This window comes from Cryptomeria japonica, chromosome 1 (assembly GCF_030272615.1).
Source record: "Cryptomeria japonica chromosome 1, Sugi_1.0, whole genome shotgun sequence".
Lineage (NCBI taxonomy): Eukaryota > Viridiplantae > Streptophyta > Pinopsida > Cupressales > Cupressaceae > Cryptomeria > Cryptomeria japonica.
Window position 1 is genome coordinate 435,263,994 of NC_081405.1, and position 10,388 is coordinate 435,274,381.

A 10,388-nucleotide genomic window follows, 5' to 3' on the forward strand; every position below is an offset into this window, starting at 1 on the left:
TTGATTTTTCTTCACAGAGTATCCATGGTTGTCTTCATATCCAGACAATTTTTTGGGGGTGTATTTATTTACAATTGTTAATGGATGTATGCTCAATGTAAGGTGTACGTTATTAGGGTTTCTAGTATTTCGGATGGGTGTTGTTTACGCTAGGTGGATAGGGATGTGTTGAAGGAATGGTTGTAATTTTTTGTCTTATAGAAGCCAATAGTCGATATGGAAAATTATCTCAATGTACTTTTTTGACATATATTAATAAAATATACTCTATTACTGATAAAAAATGATAAATATTCAAATAAACACTAAACCATCAAATAATAATAATAATTTAAAAGCACCAATAAAATATAAATCCATAAAATAAATATTAATAAATAATAATTCTTCAATAATAATATTCACACATTAATACTAAATATTAATGCCATCCATTAATTTAATTTAACATTTTAAAATATATATGAAATGATTAATTATTAATTTAATAAACAATCACAACTCCACAAGGCAACCCGACATAGGGTTGAACAACATACCACATAACGTTGACCATTGACTCAAGCTAAGACACTAACTGACAAGGGTATCAACTTAAGCCTAGATTTCACCTCTGATAAACTTGCCATTGGGATAAAGACATGCTCAAACCTATGAGACCAGGTGGATTCGATGTCTAGTACTTGCAATCCTACATCCACCAATAACCACAAGACAACATATACAATAACATATATCATAAATAATCAAACAAGTGAAGAGAATTGCAACATCATATCATGCTCGTGACGAGTGATATGACATCATCTCTATCATGAATATAGTAGTAATGCAATCACAACAGTCATATCATCATCTCATCTGACATAATCATAAAGAGGGATTAGTACTAATTGTTGGCAAGAGGCACTACATGTATTTATAGATGTTGTCATTGATGGAAACTTGAGTCAAATATCCAATTCGTAGTTAACAATTCATTCATATTGGAAGATTGATTAAGGTCCAATGAGGTCTGGTGAGAAGAACAGGACATCTGGCAAAGTCTACAGTGTTTTGGTTGGCGGTTTAGATGTGTTGAGTATTTTGTGTTGTGGATCTCAAAGATGCATTGTGGATGTGTAAATGCCTTATTCGAGGTTTATGACCTCTGATATTGAGTCTTGTGTAAATTGGAAGATCCGGTAGATAGGTTTTCTGGTAGTACAGTGTTTATCAGCAATAGCATGTGAAGATTCTTTGTGCGGATCGTGCAGAGTGATTTTGGCTATTGTTTGCATGTTTGAGGATTTTGAGTCGACATATGGGAAGTGTGTGGACAATTTTTTTAGGTCCGCTTGGTTGTTTTTGGATCAAATTGAGTCGACTTGTGTAACATGTTTCATTTGTGCATTATGTGTTTTTGGGCCGACATGATGAAGACCTAAATTGATGTTGTAGATATATTAGACCGATTGATATGATCATTTAAACGGTCGATGATTATGTGTGATATGTGCATGAGCGATTATGCGCAGTTGAAGGATTTGTGCTTTAGATTATAGCAGAAAATCAGAACAGAGAAAAGGTTCACAATAAAGTATTTTGTGCTTAACCAAAACTGTTTTAGGCATTTGTAGATGCTATTTATCAGATTAGACATTCCAATTATTATTTGTAATCTTTTGTAAGGCAGTGAGTCATCTGAGGTTGTAACCCTTACTTGTAATTGACTAGTGAGCTCTAGATAGTGTGCTTGAGTGCATGTGCATTCGCCTTTTGTAATATTTTTATACTTCTAATATAGCATATTAATATTGTGGGTTTGAATCCCACTGTGGTTTTAGCCTTAACCAGGTTTCCATGTAAAAATCTTGGTGTTATGGTGTTGTTGATCTTTTCTTTGTGTTTCTGCACTTCACTTTTTTTTATTTGCATTAAGTGGTTGAAAGAACAAGTTAATAAAGTTAAAAATTGTAGAACATCGATTCACCCCCCCTCTCAGTGTTCCTTGATTTGAACAACTTGTATCAGAGAAGAGTTCCTCGGAAGAAACCTAACAACTTGAGGAGGATCTGGGAAGGTGAATCAATGGATTCTGGTAGTCTTAGACAATAGCTTCTTGTTGCACTTGAAGATCTTGATCATTCACTAGCTAAGGTCTGGAAAGTGAAAGCGAGCCTTAGGCATTTTGAGAGCTTCATTGAATCATTGAAATATTAGTTGAACAAGTCAAGGGAGAAGAGAAAACAACTTGTTGATAAGCTGAAGGAGAAAGAAAGTCAAAACATTAATGAAGAAGCCTTGAAGAAAAAGACAGAAGAGTGTGAGAGGTTTTCTAGAGATAATACAGTCTAGAAGAATGAGATGGAAGCCACTGTGATGAGGTTAACAAAAGAGATTGAAGAAATGAAGAAGAATGAGGAGAATCTTGCTCATTCCCTAAAAGATAAATCTGAAGAATGTTGTGGACTTGAAAATGAGAATGATCAACTGAAGCAGAAATTGCATGAAACCAAAGAAGATCTTGGAAAGAAGATCCATTTTCTTAAATATGATCTTGAAGTTGTGAATGAGTATAAGAAAAAGTTCAGAATCAGCTCAACCAAGCTAGATGAGATGTTTGCAAGTTAGAAGAATCCTAATGATACTCAAGGTCTTGGATTTGAGAAAGGTGAAAGCTCCAAATTAGCTCACCAGAAGAACAACTCAAGAAATTCTTCGGTAAGGCAACCTAATGCTCAAAAATTCAATGGTAACTATTTTGTTTGCAATAAATTTGGTAATATGCCTAGTCAATGCAGAAATAGGATGATCAATAATGGTCCACCTTTTAATGGTCAATGTTTCAAATGCAACAAGTATGGTCACAAGTCAAATGAATGCAGAAGTATGATGAATAACTTTCATAATAGGAGAAATGTCAGATTTTATGCATGTAGTAGGTTTGGACATGTTTCTAATCAATGAAGATCAAGAGGAAATCAAATGAACTATAGACCTATGCAAGGAAATGTTGTTTTCTATGCATGCAACAAAATGTCACATTGCTAAGTATTGCAAAAGCAAAAATGTGAATGGGAGAGGTTCAAAAGACAAAAATAAGAATGTGAAAGCAGATGAGAAGGGAAAAGCGAAAGTTGAAGAGATCAAAGTGTAGATGAAGAAGACTTGGGTGAAGAAGAGCGATAATGATGCAGGAAGTGAGTTTGCACCTGATTCTAGTTTTGGAACCTCATTCAGTAACTAAACTAAGGCATTCGGCCTTAGGGGGAGGTTTTTGATGAAAATATTTCAAACCCCCTATTGGAAATTTGTTCCTATTTCTAGAAAGTTGTAGAGGTGTGTGCGGTGATAGCAGATGTTTATGATGGATGTCAAAAAGAGTTCAAGTACATTTGAAGATCTGGAGAAGAATTCCTAAGAGATACAAAGTATCTGAAAGTATTAGGGCAAAGTACATTTATTGCAATGAAAAGTTAGGTTTGCAGCGAATAAAAGGTGACTTAATCACTTCATTTGCCACATTGCATTTGAGGCGATAGTGTTTGAATAAATCTGTGAGAAGATTATCAAGCGAGATCTAGTGCTAAACTGATTTCCAAAGAAAAAAGTGAATCCAATGATAAAGGTACTTATCTATAAAATTCTTTTCGGTTAAACTTTGAAATTTGAAATTGGCGATATGGCTGCATCTAGTACTATGACTCCTTTGGTTCTTAAAATAACTGAGCATGCACAACTAAACTTCAAGAATCATCCATTCATCTCTATGGAAGATGATCCCAAGAGTATAATTTTGTCGGTACCCTACAAATTTTTGCATGTTGAAGACATTAGGGTTTACATGCACTGTCCAATTGGGGAATTGGGAAGCTTGCAAATGTTAAATTTATATAATAATCAGCTATCTGATAAGAGTTCAATATTGAAACCAAAATTTCAAGGATTGGATGAAAAGGGTTTTGAATGATTCATTAGGTTTTTGATGTTCTATGAACATGAATGGATCTGATTCATATTGAGTCGAGTACATGATGAATTCATGTGGTTGGACAAGCCCCACAAGATCACCAAGATAGTTATTCAAGTTGTGACTAGATTGTGTGCATCCGATGAACTGCCATCCTTGAAGGTTGTAAAGAATGACAATGTGACTAATGCAACTAGGTCAAAATTTGATAAACGGGCAATGACAATCAACAACATCCTAGAGCATAATATCAGTTTTGCATCAATAGTCTTTGGCTATAAGATCTATTACTCCAATAGAGAAAATTTTGTTTCTGGTACTGCCATATATGTTGTTTATGAGATATTGAGAGAAAACAAGAAGTATGGTCTTTATGAGTTGCTCTGGAGTGGGATTATTAAGAATATAAAGAAGATCAAAGAAAATAAGAAACATCCTTTCAATTTCAGAACGTTTCTTCAATGTTTATTTTTCTACTTTGTGAAAGAGGTTCCAGGTGTTGGGAAAGTGCAATGGTCCTTTAACAGACCAGTAGGAGTTTAGATTCATGAATACCTATACAATTTCGGTGACTCTAAGGTCTAGAATAAGAATCTATAGGGTTACTTCAAAAACTTCTAGAAGGAAATGCATGAGAGGGAGAGAATCCCTAAATCTATTGTAGAAAGATATCATGACACCATCTGCTTTATAGTAGATACATATCAATGTTTGATAGATGTCATAGAGACCTAGACAGTATGGATTATGCCTATGGGCTATGAGGTTAAAGAACATATTTTGGAATTGTATGCACAACATTTGTTGAGTCAATTGGTGGACCCAATGAGGAGAGGTTTGGCACATACAAGGAGAAGAGTTTAAAACTACATCAACAGCTCAAGAAGCTTGCAATACAAAATAAGGTAAGAAGGGAGGTAGAGGCTCTTGCAGAAAGCATGGGGATAACAAAGGAAGCAGTCCGGAAAGCTAGAGAGGAAAATATTCTCTGAGGAGTAGTCTGTGAAGAAGGACTCTAAACTATAAGTGCCTAAGCTTAAGCCTAAGGCAATCCAAAAGCACAGCTCCCTCCTCTAGTCTTGCAAAGCCAGCAAGCAAGTCTAAATCTTCAGTCAATCTATCTGGTGGTGAGAAGAAGAGGAAGATAGACAAATTTGTGATTGTGGATAATGAAGAGACCAAATCAGATGAAGTAGTGAAGGAGGTGAACGTTAAAGCTGCTAAGGCCACAAAAGTTGCAAAAGAAGAGCCATTGGGTAGAGCTAAGCCTTGTAAGAGGTCAAATCATATGAGTTTGATGAGGCACTAAAACAAGGAAAATTTACTATTGTTCCTCCTATAACATTAGATGAGATTGTTAATAAAGCAGTTAATAATGGTAACTTGAAGCCAGTAACAGAGTGGTATGGAAATTTTGATGAATCTGGCAAAAGAACTTTAGAAGAAGCTACTATAGAGTATTTGAAAGTATATAGTAAAGATTTTATTAAACTAATGACAGTCATACCCAAGAGCTTGTATGAAATTTTGGATGCTAGGAGATAGACAACAAATAAAGAAGATGAGAGACTAAAGGAATATGTATTGGTCAACTTATGTTTAGTTATCACTAAAGAGGAGATAGATAGGCTACTTAAACTAGAAAAAAATGAGTTCAAGAGTAAATACAGAGTAAATAAAATCATGTTTGGAAAAATTGCTGAAGTTGCAAAGGAAACTAAGAAAATTTGGAGAAATGTTTTGCTAGAGAACAAGTATGAAGTCAATCAAGAAAAAGGACAAGAAGAATCTCATTCGGAAGAGAAAAACATGTCATCTCAAGTCAAGCAGACAATGGATGATGCTTCTATTTTGGAAGTCCAGACAATTGAGCATGCAAAGGTTAATGTGCAAAAAGAACTCAGAGTTGTAGATGCAATTGACAAGGGTGGTGCAGATGAAGGAAAGGACAAGATTGAGGATCCTTCGATTGTTGCAGTTGACCCTTTGGTTCCTGAGAAGAATCCAAAAAAGGAAAAGGTGGAGGTTAACGTTGAAGTTAAGATTGCGGTAAAAAACACGACAGAGATAGTGAAGGGAAAGAAAGCCATTGATGATCCATAATTTATTTAAGGTCTGATTAACCTTGCCTCTTTGTCTCCAATTCAAAAGCTTCAACTTGCATCATTTGCACAAGTGAAGGCTAGTGACGATCTTCTGAAGTGTCATATAGAGGATAGTATGTTGCTAACCTTGGCAACTAGTATTTTAGAAAATTTGATGCCCTTATTTCAAAAAGATACCTCAAACGCTCCATCTATGTAGTTAAAAAGTTTGATTAATTCTGCAGATACACATTTTGAGTCTTTTGAAAAGTCTGTTGAGGAAAAGGTCAAAAATGAATTCAATACAAAGAACCTCCAAAATTTGAAAAAGATGATTGCAAAAGACAAAGTCACTTTATATTCATGTGTAAAAGTATGCAGAATTCATTGTCTGAAGTTGGAAACTTATACAAATCATGCTTATCACAGTCCAAGTTCATTGTAGACATTGAGAAGAAGTCTAAGGTACATTAAGATGAGCTTGAATGTATATCTCAGTTGGTTGATCCTCTGTCAATATCATTCAATAGTCATGAAAATCAGGGGATATCACTGCTTGAGAAAATCATAAGCTTGAGTCATGACCTGTTGGCATTCCAATAGAAAGGAGATTATTGATATTCATTAAGGATATTGAGAAGGTTGTTGAAGATTATTTGATCTAACTGAAAAAGGATGATAACTCTCTTTATAACATTATTTTGTCATTGATGTCAAGAAATTGATTTTCTGATTCAGTATGATGTTGCCATATCTTGAGAAGATTGATTTGAAGAGAATTAAGATGTCCGTAAGTGACACAAAAAGAATGTGATGAGTAAGGGGAGAAATAAGTTATTCAATGGGCAACTATTACCGAGTTAGACAATGATGAGATCATGATGTTTAGATTGTTTTGATATCCTACATATGTTGTTGATTGTAAGGTTAATACTATACTATGTCACCGAGTAAAGAACCTAGTCGGTAAACCCTAAGGTTATCAATATCGGTTAATGAAGGCGGAATGTCTACCGAGTAAAGTTTAGTATTTACCGAGTTGCAACTGAGTTATGACAGATCATATTGGATGGATACAAGCATTATTTAATGAAGGACAATGATGAGCTGGAGATGAATAAATGATTGGTATGTCGCGCATGAAGTTTGTTAAGGATCTACGGCAATGGAAGATCGGGAGGAAGATCTACAGCTTAGATTGAACCGCAATAACCTTGTGCAAGTTCCAAGAAAGGAATGCAAGTCCCAAGGTGAGGTAAAATGTTTTCAGATCGAAGGATACATTGAACGTAGTCAAGTTGGAAGATCTAATGGCTAAGATTGATCATGGGAAATGTGATCAAGGAGATTCAATGGTTAGCAAATTGTTTATAAATAAGAAATTATTGATGAACAATGCATGTGGGCAAGTGTAAGCACAGGGATGCTACATAGTGATTACTGAGCACAGAAGCTTGAAGAGCTATTTTGAATAACAGAGTAAGGAGCCTAGCAGAGGGACATGATAAGTCCTATGACAAGATTGTTTTGAGCAAATAAGAATCTGCTTTAGCATTTTAGATGTGAAGTTGCAAATATATATTATTACTGTTGTTTATTTTGTAAGTAATAGGAAATCTCTTAACCGAGTGTGTCGTGCCCAACACTTTAGGGCACAAAAACGGAACAACAAATTTTTTTTTGACGTCATGAACTCGCTATTAATCCTAATACATAACGACTGTATTTAAAGTTTTGTCTTATCTAGGATGTAATTAAACTTACTTACTAAGGTTAAGTTAAATAACCAACTCGAGCGAGTGACTTGATTGGTGTAGATTAATTTGCATTGCCGATTAGTTAGCTAGCTCAATTACCTAAGACAAATTGCCGCTAATTAAATCAAGGGATAATTGGCTATCTTGACGTATTAAATCATTCCAGGTCATATAATGATATTGCTAATGATTATTTGGTACTTATATAAAATTTATTATACACATCCACCCGATGAGGGTTTCGAATTACTACAATGTCATTTGCCCACTAAACCGACAATAAGCTAAGGCCAATTCTGATTTTCCCTAAACACCTTGATTTTGTCAATTAATTTTCAATCCGACCAAAAATCGATCTCAAGGGCTTAAGGTTCCTAAATTTACAAATTCCACCTTTCAAATTTTCCTATCGTCCTAATATATGGGGGAGGGGTAAGTCCATTGATTAATAAATATATTGCTAGATTAAACGTCTAGTTTATCCAACTATAATAATCCTCTATTATTAACCCCCCTTGAATTAATTAAAATTTAAATTTCTAAAGAATGGGAACATATAATAATTCAATTATTGATCTAACCCCTAATATATCTATATATTAAAATCAAAAGTCTAAAATTCCATAATAATTCAATTATAAACTTAACCCCAAATTATATACTAAAATCTAACTTAAAAATTCCAATTTAAATTCCTTATATATATATATATATATATATATATATATATATATATATCACAATATAAATTCTTAAATTCTAACCCTCATTATAAATTAAAAACCAATTTAAATGCTCCAATCTAAATCTCCTATATATATATATATATATATATATATATATATATATATATATATATATATATATATATATATATATATATATAAAATTCTCATAATGCTAACCCTAACCCGAAATTGGGTTAGGGTTGCATTCTTACATATTACACTTGTCTTATTTTATTTTTACCCTTTTTTTTTTCACACCCTAACCCGAAATGGGTTAGGGTTTATTAAACCCCTATATTTTATTGCTTGTGCTATTTGAGGGAGAGAGAGATCGCAGGTACGGAGGCGGAGGGTTTCGCGTGGGGAGAGGCGGAGGGTTTCGCAGAGGGGGTGACTGAGAGGAGGAGGCGGCGTGGGCTCTCCCGGTCGCCACTGTGTTTATACACAGTGACGGCGGTTGCCGTCCACTGTGTATAAGCACAGTGGCGGCCGCGGACCGTCCACTGTGCTTACACACAGTGGCGGCACCCTCCGTGCCGTCCACTGTGGGTAAGCACAGTGGCGCGGCCCGAGCACCGCCCACTGTGTTTACACACAGTGGCTCGGCTGCCGTGCCGTCCACTGTGGGTAAACACAGTGGCGCGGCCCGTGAGCCGTCCACTGTGTTTACACACAGTGGTTCGGCCAGCATTATTATTACTATATTTTTTTTTGTTTTTCATTTAAATATTTCGTGGGGCATAGTTTATGTGATGTGTTTATTTTTGAATATCAATGTATATTATATATATATATATATATATATATATATATATATGTATATAATATGCACAATATCAGTTATGAATATGAAGATATTTTCTTCTACAGGCATCCACAGAGTATGATTTTAGATTGCAGAATATATATATATATATATATATATATGATTTAAGAGTTTATTCTGCATTATATTTTATATGTTTGAAACAGAGATGCACAAGTTCAAAATGCATCCTTTATTTTGTTGTTACAGGGGTATGCACATTACAGGAAGCTTATATATATATATATATATTTTATATCTATATAGGTATATATTTTCAATATATATACTTATATACATACAGAGATATATATGACTAGATGTTGAAGTAATAGGGTTAAAACCCTTATATTGATTTGGGATTTGCAACTATCTACATTCTGTTTTTAGTCTTCTTTCAGCATTTAGAATAGGTCTGTTTTCCTCTCCCTTTTATTTAACTATCTACAGAAATAAAACAATTCTGGTTCTCCTCTCTTTTTTTTTTTTAACAATCATAAAATTTACAGAATTTAAACTATGCAAGTAAATAATAATCCTACTGCATTTCTTTCTCTTTCTATAACATTTGCAGTAAATAAACTAGTAAATAGTAAATAAGGAATCCTAATGCATTTTTCTGTTTCTTTTCCTTAATATTGCAGTAAATAAACATGTTACAGACCAGATTTAAATGTAGTCTTCTACAACACAATAGGCATCAAAATATAATAAAAATTTACATTACTTTCCAGAATGATAAGTTACAATAGCCCAAATATGAAAATGGGTAGAAAATCTAAACAGTCATCTTTCTCTAATCTTTACACTGAAAATAAAAATTACATTTATTTAAATAGAAACAGAATCATTTTAAGCCCTATATTTACATATTCACTTTCTCTTCCTTTTTCTTTTTGCTACAAATCATAAGGTTACATTTCTTTCTTCTTTTCTGCATTTAAATAAAAATCAGGAATCTGAAATAGAAGTTTGCAACACAAAATCTGCAACTCCTAGTCTTTTTCCCCAAGCCACCTGCAAGTAAAGTTTTAGGACTGTGACCATGGGATGCTCACCTCC